The 20,743-nt window shown below is 43.4% G+C and overlaps 1 long non-coding RNA gene across 1 annotated transcript; it reads left to right on the forward strand.

The window, feature by feature from the left end:
* Positions 1–4,195: 4,195 nt before the first annotated feature.
* On the forward strand, positions 4,196–12,099 carry LOC142574310 (uncharacterized). The gene is made up of 4 exons (XR_012826491.1): positions 4,196–4,274; positions 7,150–7,335; positions 9,158–9,318; positions 12,035–12,099. It is a non-coding gene; the product is annotated as an uncharacterized LOC142574310 (long non-coding RNA).
* The last annotated feature ends 8,644 nt before the right edge of the window (positions 12,100–20,743 follow it).

Genomic DNA, 20,743 nt, shown 5'->3' on the forward strand with positions numbered 1-20,743 from the left:
TGCAGTTCCAATAACTAGAGCACAAATGCGAAGACGAAACCGCTTCTGTTCTGTTCTCCGCGCTCACAGAGTGCGGAACCAGGGGGCAGCGCGCGCTGAGCTTCCGTTAGGAGCGGCAGACGGACCTGCGCATGTGTAGTCAGCCGGCGTTTGCCATGTCGTGTTGTAAAAGTTGTTAATTTGCCGTAAATATCGCTTAGTTTGTACTCAAGAGCGGAGCAAGACCCCAAGGAAGAGAGATCGACGCATCGGGAGCGAAGAACAGAAACGTTGGATGGTTACGCTGCTTGGGTCTCGACACGTTCGAATTGGCAAAGTTCCGAATTTGTCACTGTGTCGTGTGTACGCTTGTCCGCTCGTCATTTGCCGTTATCGCACGGGGGTATTTGCGCTGGATGTCTTTCACTTCGTGTACAAAACTTTGCACGCTGCGGCATCGAAGAAGTCCTGTGTTTGGGTGCACGTATGCGGTAGGACACGGATAGCCTGCTTGCTCTCAACGGGTGTTCAACAGTCTACGCACGCTCGTAACTTGCTCATGAGGTAAGCCCATTTTAATCTTATTTGGTTTGCATAACCTAGGTGTTAAAATAATGTGTGGTAAGCCGGACAGGCCGCCATTGGAATATGAACCTGGCAACGTTTAATGCTAGAACGTTATCTAGTGAGGCGAGTCTAGCAGTGCTATTGGGGGAATTAGAGGGCAGTAAATGGGATATAATAGGGCTCAGTGAAGTTAGGAGGCCAAAAGAAGCATATACAGTGCTAAATAGCGGGCACGTCCTGTGCTACCGGGGCTTAGCGGAGAGAAGAGAACTAGGAGTCGGATTCCTGGTTAATAAGAATATAGCTGGTAACATACAGGAATTCTATAGCATTAACGACAGGGTGGCAGGTCTTGTTGTGAAACTTAATAAGAGGTACAAAATGAAGATTGTACAGGTCTACGCCCCTACATCCAGTCATGATGACCAGGAAGTCGAAAGCTTCTATGAAGACGTGGAATCGGCGATGGGCAGAGTGAAAACTAAATACACTATACTAATGGGCGACTTTAATGCCAAGGTAGGCAAGAAGCAGGCAGGAGACAAGGCAGTGGGTGAATATGGCATAGGCACTAGGAATAGCAGGGGAGAGTTATTAGTAGAGTTTGCGGAACAAAATAATATGAGGATAATGAATACCTTCTTCCGCAAGCGGGATAGTCGAAAGTGGACGTGGAGGAGCCCGAACGGCGAGACTAGAAATGAAATAGACTTCATACTCTGAGCTAACCCTGGCATCATACAAGATGTGGACGTGCTCGGCAAGGTGTGCTGCAGTGACCACACGATGGTAAGAACTCGAATTCGCCTAGACCTGAGGAGGGAACGGATGAAACTGGTACATAAGAAGCCGATCAATGAGTTAGCGGTAAGAGGGAAAATAGAGGAATTCCGGATCAAGCTACAGAACAGGTATTCAGCTTTAACTCAGGAAGAGGACCTTAGTGTTGAAGCAATAAACGACAATCTTGTGGCATCATTAAGGAGTGTGCAATGGAAGTCGGTGGTAACTCCGTTAGGCAGGATACCAGCAAACTATCGCAGGAGACGAAAGATCTGAACAAGAAACGCCAATGTATGAAAGCATCTAACCCTACAGCTTGAATAGAACTTGCAGAACTTTCGAAGTTAATCAACAAGCGTAAGACAGCTGACATAAGGAAGTATAATATGGATAGAATTGAACATGCTCTCAGGAACGGAGGAAGCCTAAAAACAGTGAAGAAGAAACTAGGAATTGGCAAGAATCAGATGTATGCGTTAAGAGACAAAGCCGGCAATATCATTACTAATATGGATGAGATAGTTCAAGTGGCTGAGGAGTTCTATTGAGATTTATACAGTACCAGTGGCATCCACGACGATAATGGAAGAGAAAATAGTCTAGAGGAATTCGAAATCCCGAAGGTAACGCCGGAAGAAGTAAAGAAAGCTTTAGGAGACATGCAAAGGGGGAAGGCTGCTGGGGAGGATCAGGTAACAGCAGATTTGTTGAAGGATGGTGGACAGATTGTTCTAGAGAAACTGGCCACCCTGTATACGCAATGCCTCATGACCTCGAGCGTACCGGAATCTTGTAAGAACGCTAACATAATCTTAATCCATAAGAAAGGGGACGCCAAAGACTTGAAAAATTATAGACCGATCAGCTTACTGTCCGTTGCCTGCAAAGTATTTACTAAGGTAATTGCAAATAGAATCAGGAACACCTTAGACTTCTGGCAACCAAAGGACCAGGCAGGATTCCGTAAAGGCTACTCAACAATAGACCATATTCACACTGTCAATCAAGTGATAGAGAAATGTGCAGAATATAACCAACCCTTATATATAGCTTTCATTGATTACGAGAAAGCGTTTGATTCAGTCGAAACCTCAGCAGTCATGGAGGCATTACGGAATCAGGGTGTAGATGAGCCATATGTAAAAATACTGGAAGATATCTATAGCCGCTCCACAGCCACCGTAGTCCTCCATAAAGCAAGCAACAAAATACCAATAAAGAAAGACGTCAGGCAGGGAGATACGATATCTCCAATGCTATTCACAGCGTGTTTACAGGAGGTATTCAGAGACCTGGATTGGGAAGAATTGGGGATAAATGTTAATGGAGAATACCTTAGTAACTTGCGATTCGCTGATGATATTGCCTTGCTTAGTAACTCAGGGGACCAATTGCAATGCATGCTCACTGACCTGGAGAGGCAAAGCAGAAGAGTGGGTCTAAAAATTAATCTGCAGAAAACTAAAGTAATGCTTAACAGTCTCGGGAGAGAACAGCAATTTACAATAGGCAGCGAGGCACTGGAAGTCGTAAGGGAATACATCTACTTAGGGCAGGTAGTGACGGCGGATCCGGATCATGAGACGGAAATAATCCGAAGAATAAGAACGGGCTGGGGTGCGTTTGGCAGGCATTCGCAAATCATGAACAGCAGGTTGCCATTATCCCTCAAGAGAAAAGTATCTAATAGCTGTGTCTTACCAGTACTCACCTACGGGGCAGAAACGTGGAGGCTTACTAAAAGGGTTCTACTCAAATTGAGGACGACACAACGAGCTATGGAAAGAAGAATGATAGGTGTAACGTTAAGGGATAAGAAAAGAGCAGATTGGGTGAGGGAACAAACGCGAGTTAATGACATCTTAGTTAAAATCAAGAAAAAGAAATGGGCATGGGCAGGACATGTAATGAGGAGGGAAGATAACCGATGGTCATTAAGGGTTACGGACTGGATCCCAAGGGAAGGGAAGCGTAGCAGGGGGCGGCAGAAAGTTAGGTGGGCGGATGAGATTAAGAAGTTTGCAGGGACGGCATGGCCACAATTAGTACATGACCAGGGTTGTTGGAGAAGTATGGGAGAGGCCTTTGCCCTGCAGTGGGCGTAAACGGCTGTTGATGATGATGATGATGATGATGACGATGATGATGATGATGATGATGAAGCCGGCGTCGCGAACAGAAATATTTTTTTTCAAAAGACCGCTATGCAATGTCTTAGGGCAAAAATGACGCATGAATAAGGAAAGGGAACACGCCATCTTTTCAGATCGATTCCAGTGGTAGCGCGATCGGCTCAATCGCAATTTCCGTGCGGTACTTCTAACCTTTTGCTCACACGCGTTAAAATCGTAGAATAAAACTGCGTTCAGTTGCGCACTTTTATTGACGCTTGTATTGGCTTGAGAGCATACAGTCCCTGATACAAGAACTTCTTTTAGAATATGGAAATAAACGTTCGAGGAAATAGCAGTGGCTCACTACCTGTGATCGCTACTTTCTTGCTTGGGTGCACGTTTTAATTGTGACCAGAAAAAATAAGTTCTTCGCTCTGGCTGCTCTGCTTTGTTTCCTTGGTGCAAATTTTTGCGGTGCAGCAAGACGTGTTGCTTCAAATGATGTCTGGGCAGTGAAGGCATTCGTGTCAGTAAGCAAGCAGTAAACGGTGTATCAGTGCGAAAAAATTTGGGCATTCAAGAGAAGCGAATGGTATCATCATAGACTCTATTTTACGAATTATTCAGTTGTATTACTAAAGCGGAGAGTGGATATGCATGAAAGTCAGATTGTATTGATACTCAGAAAAAACGAGGTAACTTATCATTACTAATTAATTCTTTTCTTTTACTGAAAGGCAAGTTGCTGTTGTTCTGTTGGAGCTGAGAAGAGGTCTGCTGCCTGCAATGGGTCCATCTCTCTCAAGTTATTGCAGTATTGTAGCTCTCAAAGTGAGTGGATTTTTTTTCTCTTGGCTATTTGCTAACTCTATCATGACCATCTACTTAGCTGTGTAGGTGGGCAGTGTTAGTGACATTGTAGTGTTGGTGGACAAGAACTCCTTTATGATTGCAACGCATATGACAGAGTGCAGCTTTGGCAGTGTGCGAAGGTGTTAATGTATAGGGCGAATTAGGTCCGTTGAGGTAATATGTTAATATATCGATGTCATTGGATTGTAGTCTAGCAGGCAAAAATGCTAAACAAGGAGAAGTAATTTTGATTTGCACTTGGTAAGTTGTGCAAGCAATTCAGGCTGTTAGACATGAAATAGGACATTTGTAGACGTCTTCTACAATGCTGCAGTTCTGAATAGCTTTAGAGTTAAGTTATTCCACTATAATTTCTCTGTAAAGCATGCAGCACACTTTAGCATTGGGGGAGGCTGTGTCAACAGGCGTCTACTTACAGTGAAGTTCAAATGAGGTGTTACTGTTAGGATGACTATATATAATTTATGCTTTAATTCTAATCTTGTATGAGGCAGACATATTTTAACCACTTGATTAAACAATAGTGATGTAATGTCTATGCGTACAAGTTTTACCCATGCGTTTCTGCCATTGTCCAAATGGCAGAAATGCATGGGTAACACTTGTACACATAGACATTACATCACTATTGTTTAACGGAGTGGTGCCCCTGCATGCTAAAATTTACAGGGCTATTATTAAGTAATGTCAGCTTTTGTTGTAATGTTAAGGCACCATTTATATTATAACAGATTTCCACCATTGTGTACCATCATAGCGTGATATTTGCACTAAATTTATTTGGCTTTGCTATAAAACCCTGCACAGTGGTTCATCATGAAATTTTTTTTTGTAGTTTCTGGCGTCAGAATGCACTTCACGGTTTATTCTTGCTTGCAACGAGACTGCAGTGCAGTTTTCTCTCCTTATATTTTGTGGCACTTCAAGCTGCGGCGAGCTCAACCACTGGGCAGCAATACTGGAATCACTACTGCGTGTGGTGCTGTCTTCAAACACACACAAGGAATACATAATTACATTTTAGCGCAAAACAACGTAGACAAGAAAGACGACCAGAGCAAGGCCCTGCTCTCAACTGACATCACTTTATTGCGTCACTCCTTTATAGACAACAGAATCTAGAAGAACATGCGCTGTGATCACCATGTGCAGGAACCACCAACATCCGATCACTAGAGCACACTCATGCGACAAAATAAAAAAAACATATTGAGCACTGTACAAGGTTAAGGAAGGCACACTAATGCACTGTGACCCCAACGACTGTACGAAGAAAGCTTTCGATAACTCTCGGGCAGTGGTATCACGGCTCTCTTTCAAACTCGTAGTAAAACGAAACATTTCGAACATGAGCGATCCATACCAACAGGCACATGTTCCCATTTGGCTCAACATTGTAAAATATGGAAATGCAAAGACATGTTTCGTAATACTACTACGATTTTGAAGAAGTGATGTGATACCACCGCCCGAAACTTATCGGAAGCTTTCTTCATACAGTCATTGGGTCAATAACCCAATTTGGTGCGATAACCTTGGTGGCATAGCTTTGTATATTTCAGTGTACTTATGCGGTAAACTCAACTTCAGTCCATTAGTGTGTCTTCTTTAACCTTGTGCAGTGCTCAATATGGTTTTTTTGATTCCGTCGCAAGAGTGCGCTCTTGTGATCGGATGTTGGTGGTTCCTGCACATGGTGCTCACTGCGCACGTTCTTCTAGATTCTGCTATCTATAAAGGAGCGACGCAATAAAGTGATGTCAGTTGAGAGTAGCGCCTTATGCTGGGGGGGGGTCGTCTTTCTTGTGTCCATTATTTTGCACTAAACAAAGCATTTATCAATTCACGCCAACTAGCCTGCCAACACATTGTGTTGAATGCAAGGAAATGCGGCTTTGCCTTGTTTGACTGTGTTGCGGGTACTTCTGAAGTACTGTCTGTGCAATAACCTTGGCGGCATGAATGTGCCGTCCACTTCTATGCGTTGCTTTCTGTTTCATTGTGGCATCACATCACATTATAATCATAATGTGTATGTACTTTTTCTAAGAGACCGATATTCCAATCCTTGTGTTATATTTGCTGTCGCATTATTTATGTGCAAATGACCAGTGCTCCAAGTTCCATTTTATCGCAAAGGAAACTACTGGTACCTAAACAGTTCTGTATATCAGAAAACCAAAGCCGAACTGCCGAACGCTACCAAGCAGCAGCCTTAGTGCAGTGTCAAGTAGTCAGATTTTATTGGTCATGCAGATACGCACAGTGTACCTCCTTATTTCTTGCTGAACAATTAAGCTGTGTGAAAATTGAGTATTTATGCAGCTTCACCCAAACGCTAGTGGCCATTACGTCTGCCCTCAGCAAATGTAGAAGCTTATCACGGAATTTCTTTTTCTAACTCCTCGTCCTTATTACAGTGGAATTATTGCATGCGTAAGTAGGAAACGGATCACATACGCAATCAAAAGCCAACAATGTGTAAACTCGGAACATTAATTGTACAGTTTGGTAACCAATAATAAGTAGAAATACACCATAAATGATTGACAATTAACTTTTACATGACACAGGGCTGGAATATACAGTAAATATACTGTATGCTCATATGGTGTCAGATAAATTTAAATTTTAGTGTAGCTTTCCAGTGTATGCTTCTCTTGTTGCATTCTGTCAGAGGGATGGTAATGTTTCGCGTGTCTAGCAACTAGACTGTCGATATACTGTAGTAAAAATGTGCGAACTGTATTTTTAATGATTTGATAGAATGTGTGGAACAATAAAGCCATACAATCAACGCACAGTGATGTGACTTTCTCTTCACATGTTGTAGGTTCAAAAAAGTATGGTGGAAGCTGTTGCCGAGGTTCCGACCTGAAAAGAAAGCCAGTGTAAAAGGATCCGCACCACTGATCTCTACTACAGCGCATGGACAGCACATCGAGCGCCCTCGACTGAAGCCAACCTTGTCCCGGAAGTTGGTGCTTCACAACTTTGTAGCTACACTTCGTTTGCACGGGTGTGTGGCATATCTTCCCCTAACATGCCTGCCTGATGTGCCATAGACTACCCAAGAAGTGTTTCGAGGTGTCCAGAATTTTTCCATTGCAGTGTCCGCAGTGTCGCTAACATAAGTGGCGTGCAATGAATACACTGGCAAATGAGAAAAAATTTGATGTAAGAGAACACTATGGTATACGGGTTCAGATTGTCATAAAAGCGCTTACCAGACATGCAGAGACCTCAAAAAATGTCAAAAACCACAAAGAAAATTTTTCGGCAGCAATATTATCTTATCGCACGCACTAATTAGTCCACCATATGCCCTGCTTCCAGGACAAGCGACTGCATGACACCGCATTTCCACTGGCTTCACCTGTTTCCGGTGCGGTGTGCTGCATCCAGCAAAATATATTAGAAATCAGTGGTGCATAGTGTTTTCTGTCCGCTTTCTCGACGTCTACTGAACACATGGTAAACTGTTTCCAAAGCAGAAAAACAGAGGGAAAGGGGTCTGAGCACATTGCATTTTAAAGTGGCTGGTACTGGGTAACGCAACTACTGTGGCATAATAGACTTGCACTAGGCAACCTAGGTGCCCAAAAAGACTACTGGTTACTTGCAAATGGCCAACATATTGTGAGCATGTTGAAGTTCTTTTTTTTATTCTCATCCCTTATTTATCCAGTGGCGAAAGCTTTCAAAACTGGAGAACGAGCCTTGCAAGCACGAAACACTTCAAAAAACCAGCTTCAATATATCGTGTCTGCATGACATAATTTCATGGCTGCATGAGTGAACCCTCTGGTTAACATGTAAGAGTGTTCGTGATGTTTTCCATGCATTATCCACTTAACCTACAGGTCAACGCTATCTTGAGATTTAAGCTGATGCTGCGTGTAGAGAAATAATGGCCGAGAGCCAGCTTTTGAGAATGCAGGTTGAGCTCGACAGATTAAACTCCAGAACAAGTCGTTGAGAATTTCAGATCAAGAATCTTCAAAGGCCAGTTCATTTAGTGGTGTTAATATTCTGCTCAAAGTTGTTGATTGTTACTTTTATATGGTATCTATGCATTGCGGTAACAACTTCAGTTGGAGTACATAGCAAGGGTGTACTCGAACAAGCTGGTGCCTTTTTTTCTACATTTTCAAAAACTGCTTTCTTGATCAGTTGAGATTTTCAAATTTTGCATTGTTTAATAGGTGTTGTGTCCTGTTTCTTTTTCCTGCATCTTCTTAGTTAAACATCTGAATAGTGAACACAACTTGACCTTTTGCTTGATTTTCTAGATTACACGCACTTGATGCAAAACAATTTTACTTCACAACTGCTTGTTCCGTACCTAACGAATAACTTGAAGCAGCCATAGCCACCAATAACACTCATGAGATGATTATCAAAATTGTAATATTGTTTTTTTGATCTACAGGTCGTCCTAATTATCGTGCACCAAGATTTAGAAATATGTAAATGCGATGTAACTAGACAGAACGAAGGTAATGTTGTTTGCCATCGCTTGGAGATACTTGGATTATTTCTTGCATTCTGCCTACTTACATAATTATTAATTATTTAATAAACATCTCAAATAATTAACTGAAAAGTGTCAATAAAAAGTTGTAGAGCAATATGAAAGTCTCCCGATACACTTTTCTTTTACTGTGACTCATTGTGTGCTACATAAAAGTGTTTTTCCAAGGAATAAGCCTGCGAATACACGTAATGTGTCTTGAGTGGTCAGTCATTTGTCAGTTTTGTGGTGCAAAGCCACGAATACAACTTAAATGGGTTCTTTTAAGAAAAAGACTTAGCTCAGAAAAGTATCCTTCTTTATGCAGCCTTTGGAGACAAGGTTTCTTAGACATGGCCATGGCCCTCAAGGAAGATGCCGAGGCCACAGGCAGTTCCTCCAGTCATCGTGAAAAGGTCCCCTGGGCACAAGTCTAATTTGGCACCCCCACCTTTCTCCTGCAGCTTTTCTGTCTACTTAGCTAACCAGGTAAGTCAAAGATTGCAAAGGGAAAAAAAGAATCAACAGCTTCAAACATAGAACTTGCTCAAGCTCAATGCATTTTTGGTGTGAAGTTTTTCTCTTATCATTTATCAAAAAACGAGTAATAAGTATATGGTATGGTATTCATACGGACACCTCTTTCCTACAAAGAATTGGCAGTAAAAAAAAGCAGCTTATGAACGCTTGAATATTTGCAAGGATGATGTGGCATAGATATAATGATTATGAATGTTTCTGGTGAAGGCAGTGGTAGTAGAGTAAATAATCAGAGTTTATATATAGATTTAAAGACATTTCGTTTCAATGCCGTAATTTTAAATCCCAAATAATTGTTGTGTTTGATAGTCTATGCACATTGAGTGACAGTGCTTCTTGATGCTTGCTTCCTGCTGACATCATTCTTAGGCTGCCGAATTCACCTGTTTAAATTCCTTATTTCTCCCGTTCAAGCAACTTTACATTCATCATAAGAAATCTTGTAGATGAGTTCCAGAAACTAAGCCTGGGGCGGCGTACGCCCCAGGCTTAGCTATGCATTCAAGAACCTCATATCTTGCAAATGTTAGAAATACTCCTGCTAAGCAAGTTACTGGTGTCATACAAGGTTATTTGCAAATACGAATTTGGCTAAATTGAGAAACAGACAATTTAAAACATGTCAAGCGATATCGCTGATAATGCACACACATTCCAACTGAACTAAATACAAATAACTTTTGCACCAAATGCAGAATCATTGGCATGATGCCATTCTTTCAGTGGAATAAAATCTGTCCTGCGTTGTAAATCTGGGATCCTGTATAATCCAGACTACTAAATACCTCATGAGGGTTGTGACGTGAAATATACATGTTGTATTTATTCCTCATTGTTTTTACATTAAGACCCGATTATGCTTAAACAGCAGTGAAAGAACTGATATTACAGTACTTAATACTTTATATTGCTCCAGAAATCCGTTCCTCTGCCGATCGCAGCATCCGACACTAACATTTTTTACAGAAAATGTGAGACAGAAGGCACATAACACTTCGGGCGATGCTATTCACTTTGATTGTTTGAAGACGAAACCCATAATGTACATGTTATGGCCCTACGTGTCATTACCTTTGAACAACAAAAAGGTAGGGTGTTTGCGTTTTGGAAACCTGCATGGAGGTTTTTACTGTCTGCAATTAGAATTAGAAAATTTCACAGCTGATACTAAATGTATTCTCCACAGCTTTAAGCTATACAGGTGCACTACGTTACACAGAATACACTCTTTTACCTCGTCACTGCCCAGGCGGTGATTCCGATTCTTCAAAGTTGTTTCATTTTATGGGATGGTACATCATGCTTCACTTATTTGCAGAATATTGCAGTCCAATTGTGTCATATGAGATAAATCTAGAGAGTTTTAACTTGCCCTAAATGTGTTACAGCTGTGTACTGGTAAACTGGCAGCAGCTTGCAGTGCTTGCGGAAGAACAGTTGTAACTGCCGTATTATATGTAACTGCTAGTGCACAGGCATCGGCAACAGCAATGGTTAGGGTACACTTGTTTCTTCTACTCTGGGGTATGCTTCCTCCACCAGAAAATAGTTTTTTTTCGTCTTCCTCTTCTACCACATTAGAATGTGAAATGGGATGTAATTTGTAGGGTATACTCTTGCATAAACTTCATGAGCATTTCTTCTTGTCTGTGCCACAGATTATTGTTGCTACGACTGTAAAAGCAGGGTGCCTGTTTACAGCACCCGTAGGGAACAGTCTGTGAATCTTTAACAAAAAGTAAGGATAATGAATAATGTAATAATTTTTAGTAATTTGCAACAAATTTAGCACTCTTTGCTTTATTTACACTGTGGTGTTTTTCAACCTCTAATGTTAGCACAAGGTTTGACTGCAGGATGTAATTTTGTGTGAAAGAGTGCACCTGTGCGTATAACACCTCATCGGCAACATTCTACTGCACAGAATGTCATTAGCTTTAGTATGCGATGGTCACTATCTCACAAACCGGCTGCTCCTTTGTCAGTTGGAATGTAGCAATAATGTAAATAAACATAATGTAATTTATATTTCGTTAATATAACTTTTCTTCATCGGCTTTCAACAAAATATGCACTCATAATGTGCCTTCTTTTACCATTTACAGTGATCTTAACCAGATGCATCTTGAAACAAAGTTTATTTTCCTTAATACTTCGTTTCCCTTTTCCAAAAGTGCAAACTGTTTATCTTAATACCTATTTTGTCTTCTGGGAATATTAGGTCTACCGGATTAATGACTGCTTACAGGTGTACATCGTTTTCTGTTTTGGGCACCCCTACCCTTAGCAAGTACTGACATCACTGCTCATACCCGCTTCATCACAATCAAAACTGCTAAGCACACCCTTCCTTCCTTAATTTTAACACTTCTGCTTCTCTAGACCTATTATATGCACCAGCTTCTTCTCCCCCAATGAGGCTAGGGGCCAGTGAGCTATGCACAATCCAAAACAGCACAGCCAAGGAAAACATTTGCTACCCTAATGACAAGCACCTATGTCAGAATGTTGGCTACAGAAACATCCCTTGTTCCAACAATGTTGGTCTACTTACATGTTTTTCTAACACAGAAGTTACTGCTTTGTCGTGTTCTGTGATTATACTTTTTTGCCGCTTTCTTTAGGATGGATATTCACGAATACTATTTGTTTCTTCTGACAGCAGCAAGTTTATCCTTGCAAGTGTTTTGGGTCAAGAACAACTTTCACCAGGAAGAAGTGCAAGACGAGTGATTGAAGAAAATAAAGTTGCTTCGGTGATCTAAGAACTTGAGGACTGAAATGTTGCACCTTTTTTATATATGCTATGCAGTGCATTCATATCACAAAGTGCAAAGTGTTTTATCTCTGCAGCCATGTCAGTGTGTTGGCAAGACAATTTTCTCAATGGTGACCTGCTGCTTCGGCTATGAGCTGCCTACATGACATCTGCATTAAAGGAGATGTAATATCGTGGACAAAAGTACCCTAAAAGTGCGAGCATTGACCAAATTACATTTCTGTTGAAGACAGCTGAAAACAGTGGGTCACGTATGCACATTCCCAACGCAGATGTTAGCATGGCTGAACCCAGCAAATAGTGCACCATAAAATTCGGTCGACTCTCGCACGTCCTGGGCAATTTTGTCCCTGGTGGTACAGTGTCCGAACAATGAATATGCTCTGCAAGAGGAAATACGGGAAGCACCTGTACTTTAACGGATATAGTACAGATTCAGCATAAGGAGTCTCGTTTTCTGAATACGGCAAGCACCTGTATTTTAACGGTTGTAGTACACATTCAGCATACAGAGTCTTCGGTTTTCTAGATACAGAAGCACTCGTATATTGTATTACGGTCTCTCTTCTACAGTTGTCCGTTCTACGGAAATGACCGTTCTTAATTTGCGGAAAAGTGTTCGGTCACAAAATACCCGCAGATTTTCTCTAAAGTAAGGCAAATTTTTTTACAGTGTATGATGCCATCCCGACCACTAGGTTTTATATCTCGGTCTTGCGCACATCCTCCTTCACAATCACCCTGCCTATTGAGCGTAAGCTGACGAATTTATTTGAACAAATATATGGCAGAAAATAATTATCAAAGGCGATGTCAGACATGAAAGCACTGGTCTCTCAATGACCGGCATCCATGTATTGTACCTCGGAGGCGTGCAACGTGACAAATAGTATAGTGCCAAAATTTCACCGACTAGATAAAAAAAAACATATTCAAGCTAACTTGCGGGCTTCTCCTTCTCCCTAGCAAGCATTCTGGTATCAAAAAACAGTTATGCGCAGCCGTAAATCCTTACAGAGCCAATATAGGTTAGAACATGGACAGGCCTTCAGAGACGTTTTATTGTAAAACAATCTATTACGGGAACAACTCCCGGCCTATCCAACGTTTGTAGTATTTCCCTAATGATAGGGAAGTCTCATATATAACGGGTAACTTGCGTGCATCCATTCTCAACGGTGTAGTAATCCAGCCGTTGCGTGTGACTATCAGCACTTCTGTCCACAGCAGAGCAGAGTTTCTTCAGCTAGTTGTTCACCGTAAAAACGACATAAGAACCATACCTTCCGCCACTTTCTTAAGACGACGCATTACACCATGAACCTACAGAACGCGTATTACCGGCAAGCTCTACGAATTTCTCACCCCCATGAAGCGCCTTGCTTGCACCATTTTCCTTTGTAGGACCCTTTCGATCAGGAAAACAAACCTTTCATCAGGATACGGGGATTGTTTAGTTCTTTTAGCTGCCTGCCCATACTGTCCTTTATGCGGTTCGGGCATAACTTCAAGGTCGCGTTCAACAATGATACAGCAATGGCATTTCTGTGTACTGTTGAATTGTCGGAGTGTCAGGTGCGGGCCTCACATATCGTGCGGCATACGTCCAGCAAGCGGAACATCGACCAAACTGTAAACTCATGTCTGCAAACTCAATAATCCTGTCGCGAAAAGCAGCAGAACTTTCTAATCGACTAAAACAAGGTAATCATCAGCGTAACCAATATGATTGAGAGCAATACCGTCCCAGGCAGTTTCAAGTTCTAGGTACAGAGCACTCAAATAAACATTGCTAGGCACCGTTGCAACCCTTTGCCTACACATACTCCTAATCTTTGCATAAATACGCCGTCGTAACAACCAATTCGCGCTGCCTGCCTAGATAATCTGCGCCGCTTGCAAATGATAGAAGTTGTTTAGTTCTACCTTTGTAAAAATTATACGTGATTTGTAGGGTCAGAGCGAATAAATTTGGAATCATTAGGTGTTTCTAGGTGTGGGCGGTTTATCTGTGCTCAAATACATGTTCCACAAAAAGAAAGGTCTGCAGAATTAGTTGAATAATGTAGCTGATTGCGTATGCGCAAATTAATCAACCGTCCATAGTCCGTTGTTCATCACAGTACCCGCATAGGCCTTTGACCTCGTCGAAAAAACACTGAATGAGACTTATAGCCACACAGTATCGTATGGTAACTAATTTATTCTCATGAACCCAAAAAGCGTATAGCGTCGAATATAATTAGTCTACTTATTTTTCTTGACGCTGACCCGGCAGGCATGTGAGCTGAGCACACAGGCAACACTTTTACTCACGGTGACCAGCGTTCACAGACTTCATAAGCCAATCTCACAATTATTCATTACCGCTCATATCCGTGTACACTCGCGTTCATACTCGCGGGCACTTAGCAGCTGAGGCGTACGTTTCACGCTCGCCAAAAGACACTCAAGTTCATTCGTCCGCCTCACTCCTCACGTCAATCATTTCTCAACTCTCTTTCACTCAAGCACATAGTCATTTACAGTCGCACTGACGCCTGTAAGATAAATCCATGAGTAGGTGCATTCGTAAAAGCTGCAACAACGTATATCTGTGCTGACAAATCAGGAACGAAGCACGTACAGCAAAGCAACTTAGAAGCTGTAACGTTAGCTGACACTTCATGTAGTTGACTCCCACCATGTACCTATGTTCTAGGGCTTTACCTATAAAATACAAATGCATTCGATGTGCAGCATATTGACGCTGCATTCATCCTTATGAGATTATTGGTTACGATAGTGCAATTAGCATTCTTTCTTACGATAAATGTTAGCGATTTTACATGATGAATACTTCTTCATGATGATGAAACTAACGGGCCAGATACACGATTGCGTGATGTGTTCCTCTGCAGAGTGTTTATTTTCTTCGTTATTTTTCTATAATAGAGACATCTGCTTGTGTTCACGTCTATTTCCCATTGATATGGCCGCACTTTTGATGTGTTCAATTGTTGAAATGCAGAAAATAATCCAGATTAGCGGCTGCTTATATTACCATTACATGGCACATCATTTTAAAGCTTCTTATTCACCCTACAGTGCGATAGTGTACTTCTACATATTTGTGAAAATCTCGCTGCGCTGTCTGGTTTCTCTGGCGAATGATATCCCACAGAGAGTTAATTTGCTCATTGGAAACTCCAGCCGAGCGCGTGCAAACAAACAACGTTGTATCACCAATGGTCACCATATTTTTCTGTTTGTACAATATAACGTGGCGCGAAATGTCCACCAGATTCAGGTTAGCGAATTCTCCGATCATTCCTGTCACGTAAACGTTGGCGATCCAGAAGTACGGGACATGAACTGCAGCGCTCACAATGGCAGACAACACAGCAGGCTTCATGATGAAGGCCTCTCCAGCACAGTGGGCAGGGTATACGTCAGACGTATACTCCTCTTTGCTTACGTACCAATAATCACTCCGTTTTCTCTGGGGAGGTTTGTTTCTGAAAACCACGCCGTGGATACCGGTTAGCCACATTACACTGCTGCTTGTGTAATAAGATAAGGCGTGGACGTTAACTAATACATCATCGTCCATCTTGACAAGAGTAAGTGCATCATCAAGAGGGCAGTTATCAAGAAGCCACTCTGCAGCAAGAAGAAACTTGAGGGAGGAAATGCGGTGGCTCTCTGTGATGTTCAGCACAAGAAGGTCTCCCTCGCGAATAGCTTCCTCCGCAAGCACCCACTGTTCTTCCGGATGAGCCGATGATCCCACACAAAAAATGATCCTGGATTTCATAATAGACTGAACAAAAGGATCACCGATGGTCTTCCGAAGCCACTGACGCTTTTCGAGGTTATTTGGAGCAGTATCTATGACATAGAGTATCTTAAGACTTGGATCACCACATGCTGTCAATGTCTTCCAACCATATACTGCTTTTGACGTCAAATTTGCTTTCCTATTGCTTGGTGCACTTGTCACGAGACTATTCCGTCGAAATGTCTTCAAAATGCAAGGGCCATAGTCATTAAAAATCACCGTAACGAAGAGGACATCGATGACGACGAACAGGGTGATGTAAAGCTTCGTACGAAAACGGCCATCCATCAGAATCTTCAAAACGCTGCTCCTCTCTATCTTCGGTTGAGCTCCAGCGCTCTTGGAGGTGGCCATTACGTAGTCCCGAATTCCTCGTTATAACAATACAAAGCTGCAAGCAACGATACTGTACTAAGATATCGCCTCTACGACGGGCGCAGGCTATGTGCACTGTCTGCATTACTCCGCAAAAAGTTGACTTTTTCCTCGGGCTAAGAAAAATAAAACGTAGAGCGGAGCCACCTGCGCCGATGAAGCCTCGTCAAATCCTTTGCGAAACAACAGAAGAAATGTTGAACTTTTTACATTTCACTTGCACAATGCGCTTGATCTTGGTCTAGTCGGAGGGAAGCAAACATTGGAGCAGGTGCCGTGCAGATTTTGCCATTTTGTCCAAGCGGACCTTTCTCCCTTCCGTCAGTGTAGCTTCAGTGTAGACACCCTTCCGTCAAGTGTAGCTAACCACTCCCGGTATCTTCCTCTCTGCTGTGCAGGCATACTTGTAATACCCCCATTTTGGTATCGTTTAAAAGCGAAGGTTCTTCTTTCTAAGAAGCTCGTCGGGTTTCCGTGCCCGTGGGTGCTCCGTGCCTATTCCCTCGATAAACAGAACGACCAATCACAGCGGAGGACGCGCACAATGCCACCGCCGCTGGGTTCGCTACACCGCCACCACATGGCACCGTCTGCAGGGTATGCGGAACGGTGTGATGGGTCCAGGGCGTTTATTTGGAAACGCGGTTGCTTGCTTCAAGTCAGAGGTACAATCAGGACTTGAATGCAACCACAGGTGAGGGGGACGCCTCGCATTGACTACTCATGGCAAGACTACTAATGAAGCTGTGCAGGACGACATGCGCTCGTCAAGTTATGAAGTGAGGGAAGCTCAGTGTAAAATTATATTTTGAAGAACGACTGAGGAATATGAAAGAAACTATATGAGTTGGGAGAGTGTGCACGTATTTGTAGAGGCAGAACATTAACTCACATTGGATGAATAGAACTAGGAGTATTTCCAGGAAGTATGCGGCTGCTGTATTACGCAACATGGCAAAAAATCGTCAAATGTATGTCAGAGAGGTTGAGGCAATCTTATGGGTGGCCGCAATGGAAAATAAAAGTGGTATGAGTAACAATTTGAGAGGGATTAAAAAATCAGCACAAATATTTTCCGATAAATCAAAGGGGAGCTCCTTAGTTTTCTAAGTCAGATCAGGACGCCTTAGATAGCGTAGTTATTAAGTGAGGTACATTAAAGAAGAAGCAGCATGCGTTAGCTTAGGTAAAGCTACAGAAACGACGGAACATGTTTTATTAGAATGTGAAGATATATACTCAGCTATCGGTTTAGGCACCTCTGGCCTCATTGAAGACCTTAGGCTCAGGTATAGCAACGGGAAAATAAACATGTCGCCAGTACATATTAGTAAGAGCCGATTGGAAGTCTGGCGTAAGAAGGTAAGGAGACAACAATGTTCCCACTAATAGTTGAAGAAGTTTTATGCTGGGAAGTCTGTGTGTTTGTGGGATTACAGAAAAATATAGGTAGGACATTAGGCAAAATCAGACGAAGAGCTTCGTGGCGCAAGCCACCACTCCGTTTCAAAAGGGACGCTCATAGCGCCAATCGAACCATCCGCGTAGTCACTATCTCGAGGCGCGCCGAAGGAAACAGACGCGCAGATTGGATTTGACGTCTCAGCGCAGCAGGAGCAGCGCGCCGAAGCGGTCAGTCTGTGAGCTTTAGCAGTGAAAGGGCACCTAAATTCGCGTTGGCGTTCGCTGCGACGGCACGTGGCAAAGTAGTGCCTGCTGGGAAAAGGGAACACTTGCTACCGCACAAGCGTGCGTTATGTGAGGGGAGAGGGCGTCGCCGCGTCGTCGGTGACATGACACATCAGGCGGCGGCTGCTTGCCGGCTCGGGCAGCACGCACCGCCATGATGTATTAGGATCGCTATGCGCCCTTTAGTCGGACAATTTTGCTCTCATATCTGCAACTCACGCGAAGTACTTAGCCGTCCTCGGAATATTTTTCTTCGAATTTGCACTCATTTGGCTGTTAGAAGTGTAAAACTGAACGAGTAATCTAGACATTATTTTTGGGCCTTTTCGATTTCTTGTTTCTTTTTTGTTTAATAATATAAGGTAACGAATAGTGTTTTTTTTCTCAAGTAGTGTTACTTTTGTGCAACGCCTTGTTAGTACAAGATAATGCACAGTACTAGTGGGAACAAAAGAGCGCGTTGATGGGAGAGGGAGCGTATCTTCGCGTTGGAAGAAACGCGGCTGAGTAAGTGTGCGATGCAAACAGGGCAAACTCATTGGTTCACTGATGCTAAGACATCGCCAAACCACTTGGGCGATGCGCATGATTGCCTCTCAAAATGCATAGCACTTACATCGGAAGCGCCGGTAGTGCTCCAAAATCTACCCCACATGTGCGACAGATCACGTAGTCTCACTAAGCGATGGAAGAGCCAGTGTCTCAATCGCAAACTACGACTCAAAATAGTGGAAGATACGGAACGTGCTAACGAATATGCTTGCAAACTCGAGGCGGAAAGCTGCGCCAATTTTTGCGACTTGATGAGCGATACGTTATACACACCATTGACGTGAGCTATATTGTGAACTTCGCTCGACCCTGGCAACACCAAACCCGCGATCTCGAGGACGATCCGGAGATTGATCGGCGATGTTGCCGGCGCGGACGAAGAGTTATTCAACTTCCTCCGCGCAAAACACGCAGACAATGCCGGAGGCCTGCCATTCACTGAGGGATACGAGGGCATCACGAATTCAGAGATGGACGCATCGATCACGAGATCACGAGGAAGGAACGCTTTGCTTCCGTGCTAAATGCCCAACGTAACACCACACAGGGACCCCATAGCGTTACTAACGCCAAGCTACGAAACCTTAGTCATAATTTCCTGGAGGCACTGGCCCAATATTTTAACGAGCACGCATAGTAACCTGGGAGCCTTCCACTAGAATAGGATGAGGCTTCAATAGCACTGATTCAAGAAGGCGGCAAAATGCCGGCTTTACTGATAAACTCCGTTCGATTTCCCTTACACCCTGCCTCGGTAAGCATTTAGAGAAATCCATTTAAACGCGACTAGTGAATTATCTAGAGGATGGAGGCTTTTTCCCAACCCAGATGTATGGCTACCGTGCGAATCTCGCAATACAGGACGTTTTCCGGCGCCTGCAGGGCGAAATCGTACGCTACATTCCCACCGGTGCGGAACACATCTTGTCTGCTTTCAATCTGAAAAGCGCTTTCGAAAGCATGCGCCACAAGCTCATCCTGGAGGAACTCAAGACCACCACCAGCTCCGAGGAAAGGCCATGTAGCTGTATCACTTCCTTTCTCACTGATAGGATAGTCTATGAAACCGGCACGAAAGGCAGCGAACCACGGCCGAGAGACAGAACGCGCTGCTCAGCTAGGAGAAGAAAAGCGCCTCAAGGAAGCCGCACACAGCGTGGTGCGATCTCTCGGGATGGCGCAAAACACGCACCGCGGAACGCACGAAGCGCTGTCGTTTAATGTGGTCAGGTACCCCTGACTCAGCGCCTAAAGATGAAAATGAAGAGTGTGGTGCCGTGTACCTGCCTTTTGAACGTCGCTATTGGAAATGACAAATAAAACTAGTAGTTACAACTTGAGAGTGATATTGTGAACAAACATTAGCAAGAACTTGGAAGGAATATTTCTTTGTAGCATCTTTAGTAAGCAAATAGCGTACGTAATGCGGTCGTGTACAAAGGGTTTGGGGGAAGAGTGAATTTCGTGAAGTTTTGACTGATTGCCCCCTTGATCTCGTTTTGTTCTCGCAACTCGGCTGGACGTTCCTGTTTAAGTGCCCAGGTAATGGCTCTGGCTTCTGGCTCAAGGTCACTTGAAGGTCGCCATCTACTGGAGCAAAAATCATTTAATGCTTAAAAGCAAGGGCTTCCACGATTGCGAAACCGACGCGCACATAATGGTGGAGTTTCGGGGGAGAGAATTGAGAGGCTTCACAATCACTTAGGTGGCGTCACTTTGCAGCAGATAAAAGTAAATCACCGCCCAAGCACTCCGTACGGATGGTTGACCAGCGAAGCTGAAACATACAGGCCCGGTGATCACCACTAGGTTAATTCCGACAGTTCATTAAACGACTCCTTGGTAGGCTACCGGATCCTCTGTATGCCGTTGCTGCGTGCGCTAGGTTGCATGAGCCCGTTCTTGTGCCGGGGCTCCAGCATCGGCACGGCGTAGACGAGCTCCTTCTTGGTTCCGCTCGCGGCGTTGCTGATCGAAGGCTGTGCTCCTCAGGATTACGTATGGCGCGTGGTCTACCCACTTCGCATTCGGAGAGCGGGAGCACGAGGAAAAAAACTTCATTTTGACACTGCCTTTGGAACTTACCAGGCCGCCTGTGTCCCCACACGAACCCACTGCAATCAAACGTTCATGCCTAATATATTCATTCTGGCTTGCGG

This window comes from Dermacentor variabilis, chromosome 3 (genome assembly GCF_050947875.1).
Source record: "Dermacentor variabilis isolate Ectoservices chromosome 3, ASM5094787v1, whole genome shotgun sequence".
NCBI classification, from domain to species: Eukaryota; Metazoa; Arthropoda; class Arachnida; order Ixodida; family Ixodidae; genus Dermacentor; species Dermacentor variabilis.